This window comes from Cimex lectularius, unplaced genomic scaffold, assembly GCF_000648675.2.
Source record: "Cimex lectularius strain Harlan isolate CLEC.00 unplaced genomic scaffold, Clec_2.1 scaffold11, whole genome shotgun sequence".
NCBI classification, from domain to species: Eukaryota; Metazoa; Arthropoda; class Insecta; order Hemiptera; family Cimicidae; genus Cimex; species Cimex lectularius.
The window spans coordinates 2,971,083-2,981,523 of NW_019392673.1; the positions used below are offsets into that span (position 1 = coordinate 2,971,083).

Sequence of the window (10,441 nt, forward strand, 5' to 3'; positions counted from 1 at the left end):
TATATATAGATTTTAAATTACTAAAGAATTAATAAAACGATGTTTTCTTATATTTCGACCTCAACAGTTTAACTTACGATATTTCCTTCTTGAAGGTGGGATAATAGGTCATCTCAAAAAAACCACAACCAGCAAAAATATTAAAACGTTTGTTCGTAGTCTGAAAAAGTACCACACTGGCTCTTTTTTAAAATAAACTGTTATAAAATATTAATGAGTGATGACCACTGTTTTAACCATTGCGTTAACTCACCTGAGGAAGGATTAAAATAAATCCGAAACGTGAGGATAAAAACTGGTTGTGGTTTTTTTGAGACGACCTATTATCCCACCTTCAAGAAGGAAAAACCATAAATATTAATAAAAATTTATTTAAAAAATTGATCAAAATTTCGTATTAATAGATTGAGCCCGGGAATAAACACTGAAAAGAAAAAGGTGCGTAATTTAAGAAATGTATAGTTTTCCCGCGATTCGCAGCCGGTTTTCCAGTGATGGAAACAATTTATTACAAACTGTATGCAATCCGCTTGACTTATTATCTTACGACATAATGTATAATTTGAGACATAGCATTGCTTGAACGACGGAACGTGCCGTTATGAATAAAATATGACAACGCGAACAATTTCCATAAGAAAATTGTCTGAAACAATACCGCATCTCTTTATCACGTTGCAACTCGTTGGAAATTTCTCCTGACGTCTGGGGTAGGATCGTGTGATAAAATTTCTAAAAGGTCAGCGGTATTAAACGCTGAAACTAAGCTCTTTGCGCTATCTAAGGTTGAAGGAAAATGGAATTTTATAACGTTACAGAAACGAAAACAAAAATTTCCATCGAATCAATCGTACACGTCCAAAATGGTGATTAAACTTTCTGTAAACAGGATATATGTGTTTAACAATATTCTCTATCTTTTTGGCCATGGATTTTGTTGTTGAAAAACGGCAGGACGCCTCTAAACTCTAATAGATAATTAACAAAGCCAAGGAATGGTGAAACATTTGACTAGATACATAGCCAGTGAACCGAAATAATATCCGGTGTAACACTGAAAACAAACTAGACAATTTTTTATATTTTTAACCTTTATTTAATTGTTAAACTAATTTAAAAAAAGGTTACAATAAGGCGAAAAACAAAAATGTGAGATCTTGCCAAGTTTGATGGTTAAAAAGCATCATTTGATCTTCATCGTCTACCTATTCGTGTATATTTCACTATTCTTTCAGAAAAATATAAAAAAATATTATGAAATGTTAAAAGATTCAAGCTCAACTTTATATTGGGTTGTCCGGAAAATAATGCAGGATTTTAAGTTTTCATTAAAAAAAATCTATATAAAATATTCTGTTTACGTTTACAGGATTACTCATTTGTATGAATGTCANATTTTGATTAAAGAACATTGCTTTAAAGTAACTAGTTTCTTTTTTTTTGTTTAATACCAAAATCCTGCATTATTTTCCGGACAACCCAATATTATAGAGTGTTATGACTGTTTAACATTACGAAAACTTATGGAAATAATTGAATTTCTTAAAACAGCAGAAAAGTTCTCACAGAACCTTCAAAAAAGTCAAAAATTTAAAAATTTCCCCTTCCTATCAAATACGTATCTGGCATCACGCTCTTGGAATATTTAAATACAAGAAAAATTGGTCGACGGCTTACAAAGCTTTGTCCTGTTTCAGTCATTTGACTTATTCCAATTAAACTCAAAATAATTTACAAAGTAGCTTAAAGGAAGGCCAGGCTCAGTTAGCTTTCATGGAGATCCCCCCCACAAAAAAATCATAAAATATTACAAAGCCTTACTTAAGTATACGATAATGGTTATTTGGACCTTTTTAACACAGTTAATACACTTTTTCCAACTAGAAAATCTTTTTTATACATCCTTAGACACAAGATTACGCAATTTATGACGTCGTCAAAATGTTAAGAGCGTTCTCTTTTGAACATAAATCTTTCAAATATCCCTAGGCTGTTTCAAACAACCTGACAATTGCATATCGATGCCTTCACATTACCATAATTAAAAATGACCAAATAAATAAAAGTTTTAAAAAAATTAGCAAAACAGAAAAGCAATAAACTTTTATATACAAATTCCGAATAATACAAATTAGATACTGTGTTGTATTTCTTGTAGAAAGGTTTTCCAGTTCTACGTGCAGTCTTGCAGTGGAAATTTTTAAAAAAGTCATATTTTCCACCATATAAATGAATAATAAGGCATGGAAAAACAGGTTCCGTTTTTTGCTTTGTTCAAAATTTAAACGCTACAAATCATTTCGAATTGTAATATGAAGCGTTTTATGTATTAATATATTTCTGTAAAAAAAATGGTTTAAACAATTCTGTCAGAGATGTCGGGTCGAAACACTAGTGACGTCAATAGAGGCGTTTATTACTACGAATTAAAAATTTTACAGACTGCACTCCAGCAGCTTTCAACGATTTTCAAGGAAGATTATTAGAACAGTAATATATTAACATAATACGAGGGCGATCAGTACATGACGGTCCCCATTTTTTTAAAGGAAAATTTAAAACATTTTCTTTGGGAAAATCTGTAGAATTTTTCTGCTATAAGGACGAGATGAAAATGTTAAAAACAAATTTTAAAAAAATTTAATTTGCTTAATAATTTTTTTGTTCTAGTTGAATCCAACGTTATAAAAAAACTGCATGTGACGATTTTTTTTTTTTTCTAAGCCGAGACAAAAATCCAAAGGAAATTTTGCACAAATGTCGAATGTCCGGCAGCCGATTTACGAATTTTTGGCCACAATATGTGATTTTTTTCCACTCACCTCGGAGGTCGACGTGCAGGACTGTGTAGCAGAGAGAGAACTGTGAATAGGACGGCCACCTGCCACCAGGACATGCGCTCTCGCCGGCATCGACCTACTCCTTCGGCGATCTTGAGCGTTCGATACCGGCTGAATCGAAATGCAGTACCTGCTAAAAAAACAAACAGCCGTATAAAAGACAATCATCCAGATGTAATAAAATTACGAAATAAAGTAAAAGAGTGGTTATTCGCATGCAATAGTTGGGGTCGTGTCCGATCATTTTGGTTTTGTCAGAACGTTTCGTCGTCCCGCCATCTTCTGTGCTCGGTCGATTAGAGACAGTTCAAAACCCCGACGAAAGTCATAACAAAATGATCGGAAACGTCCCAACAGACTCAAGGAGAAAACCTCCCCATACAAATTCTACAAATAATAGGTCTATTACAAAAGAGTCTTTACACCCTTTTTATATTATTTTTTAATCCAACATTTTTTCTGGCTTAATTTACACCAGAACTATCATTTCTCCATCAGGTCCTTTTCTTCTCTCTCTCTCTCTCTCTCTCTCTCTCTCTCTCTCTTTCTTTCTTTCTTTCTGTCTGTCTGTCTGTCTCTCTCTCACTCTCTCNTCTCTCTCTCTCTCTCTCTCTCTCTCTCTCTCTCTCTCTCTCTCTCTCTCTCTCTCTCTCTCTCTCTCTCTTTGGGCACAATTCCGGAAGGATTTTCTGGTGAGTAGAAGGGAGAATCATCACCAGGACATTTCTAGTAGTGAGCTGACACCTGAAACTGGGAGTTCCTACGACCCACAGCTTGATGTTTTTATCAGAAGGAGATGACTTAAAGAGACCCTTAAGCTACCACCCAACTTTACTTTCTGTCGATTCTTACTACCCCCAAAGTTCTAAATGGGGAAGATGCTCTTGAAGGCGGTGAGGGATCACTAAGACCAACTGTCTTTCGTTTCTGAGACTTAAACAGATCCTTAAACTTAGAAGGGAGCTGTGAAGGTAGATGGTTTATCGCCCAACTTCCTCCAGATCCTACCACCGGCACCCCAAAGGTATATATTTGACTGATGGTTCCTTCTGAATTGCCAACACTTCTGTACGCCATTAGCATAGCTTTGGTTATTTGCTGAGTATGGTGAGTTCCTCTACCACTGAAAATTAATCATTCTTTTTTAAGTCGGGACATGCAGGCCATCAGAGTTGACGCATATAGGTATTTTTCTCTTTGCTCGCTTAGTTCATTCTTTATTTCCGACCTTCTTTCAGTCCAGTTCACTGGGTGATGCTGCTTTCTCCACCGTCCACAGAGAGTCCCAAAGAAATAACACCTGCGATGGCCTCAGCCCTTGAATCGCAGTCGCCTTCTTGAACAGCAGCGTTGTTTTAGGTGACTTTAGGCGACTGGGTTTGGAACAAGACACAGTAGTCCTTCCCTAGCCGAACTGTGGCACTGCCCTGAGGTAAAATGACACACATTCTGCTCCCTAAAACACTGAACCGGAACCAAAAATGGGAGAACGGAAGAGAAAAGCACTGGAGGAGAGGATAGGAAAGTTAAATGGGATAGAGAATTAAGGATGTCCACCATGTACACAGTTTATCCCTACTTGCTTCGGCAGTACATATACTTAAAAACTTAAATACGTATTAATAATAATAAGTTTATTGTATCAACACAGAAAAAATACGTACATTTCTACCAAAAAGTAATTGGGGAATTCCCTCTTCCAGAGGTTGGATTAACTATTAAATAGATGTACAAAATTTACTACTAAGTAAACATAAAATTACACTAAGCTAAATAAACATAATGATATACTAAGAGTAATAGTTATAATAAAATACTAAATAATAAATTAAATGTTTACTTATACATCCGTAGAAATAAACAAAATATCAATAATAAATATAATGAAATGTACAGAAAAGTTAAATTATAGTATAAAATCGAATAAAAGGAAAGAGAAACGAAAGAGAGAAAGAAAAATCAAAACTGAAAGGTAAAAAACAATGAAATAGACTTGAGATTGGAAAAGCAGAAATATCAAACATCGAGAGAGAGAACAGAGAAAGAGAGACAGGTACTAAATACATAGTTAAATTTATTTGGCATTAGTTTTCAATAAGCCCATGCCGCTTTTGCATAAATAAACAAGTCTGGTCCGTTCAATAACTTTATAGGTAACTGCTCAAATCATAGTAAGTGTTTTCTTAGGAGATCATACGGCTTATTACGCAGGTTCAGCAATTTCCCTCTTAGTTTTAGAATCTAACGAATGTCTGTAATCTCTTGTTTGGATTTTGGTTAGATAGCAAATTCAACCACGTCCACAAGCATCGGCGGTTATATCGATCAGAAGCCTGTTCTCTTTCTTATTTGATCAAGATTACCCTATAGGACGTAAGATTATCTTTCAGGGATAAAGAAAATCCTCTCTAAACCTACGTCACACCAGACCGCATCTCACGATCTCCGAATAATCATTGACTAACGGTCACTAAACACACACAATACTACAAGTAGTTGATACTAATATATAATATATAAGTACTGTCAATACTACTTTGAAGTACAAGTAAAGATACAGTAGGAGGATTAACAAATATCTTTAATACATGAACATTAGTTATAAATGGCATTAAGTGTTTTTTTTAAAAACTTATCAATGTTTGGCATTTCAAATGTCTTCTAATAGATTATTATTTCCTATCAAATTTCCTAATTAATTTGTTTGATACATGCTAAATTTGCCCAGTGGCAATATTCTTTCATACTGAAACCTCCTCAATCTACACTCAATGGGAAGGTGAGGAGAGTTTCGCTTCAATCGACTTGAGAATTTTTCGATAAGGTTGGAAGTAACTGTGGTACTAATAGATTATTGTGCATGTTAGTGAGTGATGGTAAATTTTATAGGGGGTTTTGACGAGATCACGTACAAGCGTGGTGTGTCCGTCGTTCTGAATAGTTTAATTTAAATCATAAACCATGCTTTAAAAGCAGTATGAAATTTGACGGAGAATTTTAGATTAAATTGATTTAAAACGTTGTAAATTGGAATCATTGGCCAATTCTCACACTTCACAATCGTACGCCCAAAAAAGATTAGTAAATTAAAAGTTCGTTTTCAATGTCTAATTTTAATAGTGAGTCAAGTAGTCTTTTTAATAAATTGTAAATTGTCGGTTTGTGTGTTATCTTTTCAGTCTTGTGTCGGGATTTTAAATCATTCGTTAATCCATGAAAAGCCCGAGATAACGCACAAGGTCAATGGTAGGCAATGGGTTCCATTTATATTTACAAATGTTCTAAGCGCTGAGTGTTAATTGAAGGGTCCGAATTACGTGAGAGAAACGATCTATCATCAGGGACGTGTTGAAATGTTAACATGTATGGGATATCTGCGTGTATACGGAAAACAGAAATGGGCCAAGTATACTTTCCTGCGGAACACCTGCCCTATTGCGTAATTAGGATAAGAACTCAGTTCCCTGACGTACTCGGCAAAATCGGTCCGTCAGATAAGATCTCAGTACGAGATGGTACGTATGAGGGAGGACATTATTTAGTTTCCAAAGCAAACCCTAGTGCCAGACTCCATCGAAGGCCTGCTCTAAATCAAAAAAGACACCCAAATAATGCAGTTTTTGTCCAAGAGGCGATATTGACAACAACATGATTCAATTGTTGAGTTAAGTTGCTATCAAAATAATAAATATGAATATAATTTGGAGAAAGAAAAGTTATGATTTTTTTAAGAAGGTTTGACTTTATAACAATGACTGAAGGAAGAATTGACTTTATAACAATGCAGAAAAGCTTGTCTACTGAAAAGTTAGTTTTCGAGAAGTGAATCTAATTATTCACAACACTACGGATATAATTAATTACAAAAAACGCCAAGAAAGTTTCAATATTTTTTCTGGGAAATATGAATGTTTTTCTGATCTTACATACGTTAAGCGTTATAATAGATTTCAAAGTAAAATTTGTTATTAATCTGCTAATTTTAGTAAATACACAGACAAATATAACCCAATGCCATTCAGTGTCTGTTTTCGTAGAGAAATTACTTGAGTTGAGTAAAAACACAATTAATGCCGAATGGCTAGTGTGTGATGAAACTACATCAAGTATTAATCGCATAAACGATTTTTTACACAGTCCCGTCCAGCCGTTTTGCTATTCACACATCCGTCATAAATAAAAAGTTCTCCCGGGGTTGAAACCCCCAAGGCCTCAACGACCACATCCCCTCTTGTTTTAAATCGTCATGATAAGCTTCACCTACCTTTCACAACAATACACTACCAGAAGCTATACAAATTTAGAAAGTAAGTAATATATTTTCCGTAGTTTATTTATATTCCCATTTCTCTGTGTATAATTCATTGGAAAGTTATTATTTTTGCCATTGATAAGTGTTTTTGAATGAATTTTATTATCGTACTAGAATAAAACCACTTTTTGACGCAATATTTCTGTTTTGTCTCTAAATCAACTCACTTTTGCGGTTGATTTCAGCTACATTTAGCATTAATAGATCTACTTTTTGAAATAATTTTTTTTCTCACAAATTTTGAGACAACTATTGTCATTTTTCCTAACGGAAAAATAATTTTATTAAGCAATTATGATTGAAACACGTTAGCACTTTTGATTTAAATTGAAAGGTCTTTACTTTATAAATTGTTTACAACTGATTCTCGCTGGAGTTAGCTGATTTTTAAACATACGTCATCAATGATTATCCACCAATAAAACCGTTCATCCCAAACCGAATTGTCGGCGATGTTGATTTTTGTAACTCTGACGGCTGTTTACATTCAAAATAAAACCAAGGCTAGGATACTGTAATTTAGTTTTTAGAAATGATACATTTCAACGGTCAGAAATAAAAGGAAAACAACAGTCAGGCAATATCCAGAAGTATGCTATTAATAACACAAGAACAAATTAAAAAGGATTTTCATTGAGTAAAATCTATAGAAATGTGTAGAGATTAGTGACCGTTAATCGATAGTTATTCAGATATCGTGAGATGCGGTCGGGAGTGATGTAGGTTTCAAAAAAACATTTTCTTTATCGTGCCAAAATTAATAATATCCACATCCCCTCACACTACTCTCTCATATCCCTAGATGTTTCATCATTGTTTACCAACATCCCAATAGACACAACACTGAACATTATTAAAGATAAATGGCCCAACATAACACCACACACAGCACTATCAAAGAACACGTTTGTAACAATGATCCCACAATGCTGTGTTAACGGATATTTTACACACGACAATCACTTTTACAAACAACTGTTTGGTATAGCCATGGGTGGCAACCTAGGCCCGATACTGGCAGACATAATCATGACACATCTACTAAATACAATCATACCACAACTTCCTTTCACATTACCCTTCCTCACTAAATACGTAGATGATATATTGACAGCAGTTCCCACAGATCAAATTCAAACTACATTAGACACATTCAATAGCTTTCACCCACGCCTACAATTTACACATGAAATCGAAAACAACAAAACAATACCATTTTTAGATACACTTGTAATAAAACAACCAGATGGCACATTAATCACAGATTGGTACCAAAAACCAAGAAACACAGATCGCTACCTCAACTTTAAATCTCACCATCCTCTTCATAATAAACACGGCCAAAGGGTTACTTCACAGAATGATTACCNGCCGTATCCTCAATGCTCCCTTCTATGTCACAAATCAAACGATCCATAAAGATCTTAAAATCCCTTTCGTGAATGATCTTATCCATACACGCTTCTTCACTTTTCACTCTAAACTCTCCCTCCATCCTAACTCACTAGCCCTAACTCTTTCCTCAAAATCTCACCCTTACAATCCTCCACGCCGTTTAAAACGACGATGGCCTCGTGACCTTCTATCTAGCCCACCAACTTAACTTTTACTCCCCCCCAATTAAATAAAAATTAAACTAGAAACTAAAACAGTTCCAACCTCCCTAAATTCTAGGAGGAACATCGAAAATCGAACCCTAAGAAAATATATTTGAAGTAGGACACGATGATGCTTATCACCTTGAAATTGGTGGCAAAGGCTTTTAAGTCCATTAAGTCCATTTAAGTCCATTTTTGCGGAAGTTATGAAAATTATTTAGGTGACGTTGTAAATTGAAAAACAAGAAAATCTCTTACTTGTAAACATTGTATTTTAAAAAACACTATTAGAGACTAAACTTCTTTTCACCGTACATTCAGCTTACTTTCTTTCTTTTCAAAAATATTTAAGAACCTTCTCTAACTATTCAACCTTACATAAACTCCTAATCTTTCTTCCAGATTATCTGTTCGGCTTTCGTCTTCAACATTCCATAACCCAGCAGGTGCTTCGCGTTGTAAAGCACACATTTTCATCCCGTGAGTGTAAAAAATACTATATGAGAGCCTTTCTTGACGTGTTACAAAACGTTTGACAATGAGTGGCATGATATTCTCCGGTACAAAATAAAACATGATCTTCCTATAGTGCTCCTACCTGACGGAACGATCTTCAGAGTTCGCTAAGGATCTATTCCGGATACTGCCGGTGGGGGAGTGCTACAGGGCAGTGTGCTTGGACCAACCCTGTGCCTCATCTATACTATATAGATCACGACTACACGCTCCACTCTCTTTGCTTCCTTTACTGGCAATAAACTGTGCTATTCTAAGATCCTGACCCGGCAATAGCTTCGGAAAATCTCCAGGCAAACTTGTTGTGAATAGCCGAATAGATTAAACTTTTACTTATTAAGGGTAAATTAAAAACAAATGCTCCCATGTTGCGGTTCACCTTGGGAACAAAACCCACTACAATATTATTCAATAATAATCCTAGCCCCGAATATGTACTCCTTGGGTTCTATAGCTGGAACCGACACACACGGACAAAAAGACTTGAACTAAAGTGACACTTTGGGCTATTAAAAAAAAATATTTAAAGAAAACATGAAAAGCCTACTAACACTCCACAAGGCACTACTGAAACCAATTTGGACATACGAATAAGAATCATGGGGCACCGCTAAAGCTTCCAACATTCAAAGAAACACCGTTCGAAGTCCTCAGAACCATTGTAAATGTTCCCCCCTCGCAAACCAATCTTCACAATGAGCTCGAAATACTCTTTGTTAAAAATCTATTCTGTAACAAATTTTCCACTTCTCGCAGAAACTATCAGCACCCCAATCCATTAGTCCGATCCAAGATCAACATAACCATCCTTAAACCTCCTAATCAATACTATATTTAAAAATTGAGAAAACCTAGGAGAGCAACAATTGTTGGCTCCCATTATGACATGATTTGACAGCGTGTTGATGCTTGCAAAGAGACGATGAAGCTATAGTTTGATCTACTCTAATAGGATCCTCCTATCCTCGCTGGTCAGGTCTGTATGTCAGTACACAGTGAAGGTAAAATATTTTTTAAAGTTTTCTTGGTTAAATAAAAAAAAGACCTTAGATAACTTTACATATTAATTTAACAGCAAATTTCTACTTCTTTTGCAACATTTGGCTTCAAATTTGTATATACTTTTTAAAGGAATTATTTAATTTTCAACCTTCAAAATATATTTACTCCGTCTC

General features: G+C 34.9%; 1 protein-coding gene across 1 annotated transcript in view; it reads right to left on the reverse strand.

The window, feature by feature from the left end:
* The window catches only part of LOC106668311, a 222,177-nt gene extending 219,254 nt beyond the window's left edge, over window positions 1–2,923 (reverse strand). Inside the window, exon 1 of the mRNA XM_014396936.2 lies at window positions 2,823–2,923. The gene's annotated coding sequence lies outside the window, so the exon portion shown is untranslated. The remainder of the gene's footprint in view (window positions 1–2,822) is intronic.
* Between the last annotated feature and the right edge of the window lie 7,518 nt (window positions 2,924–10,441).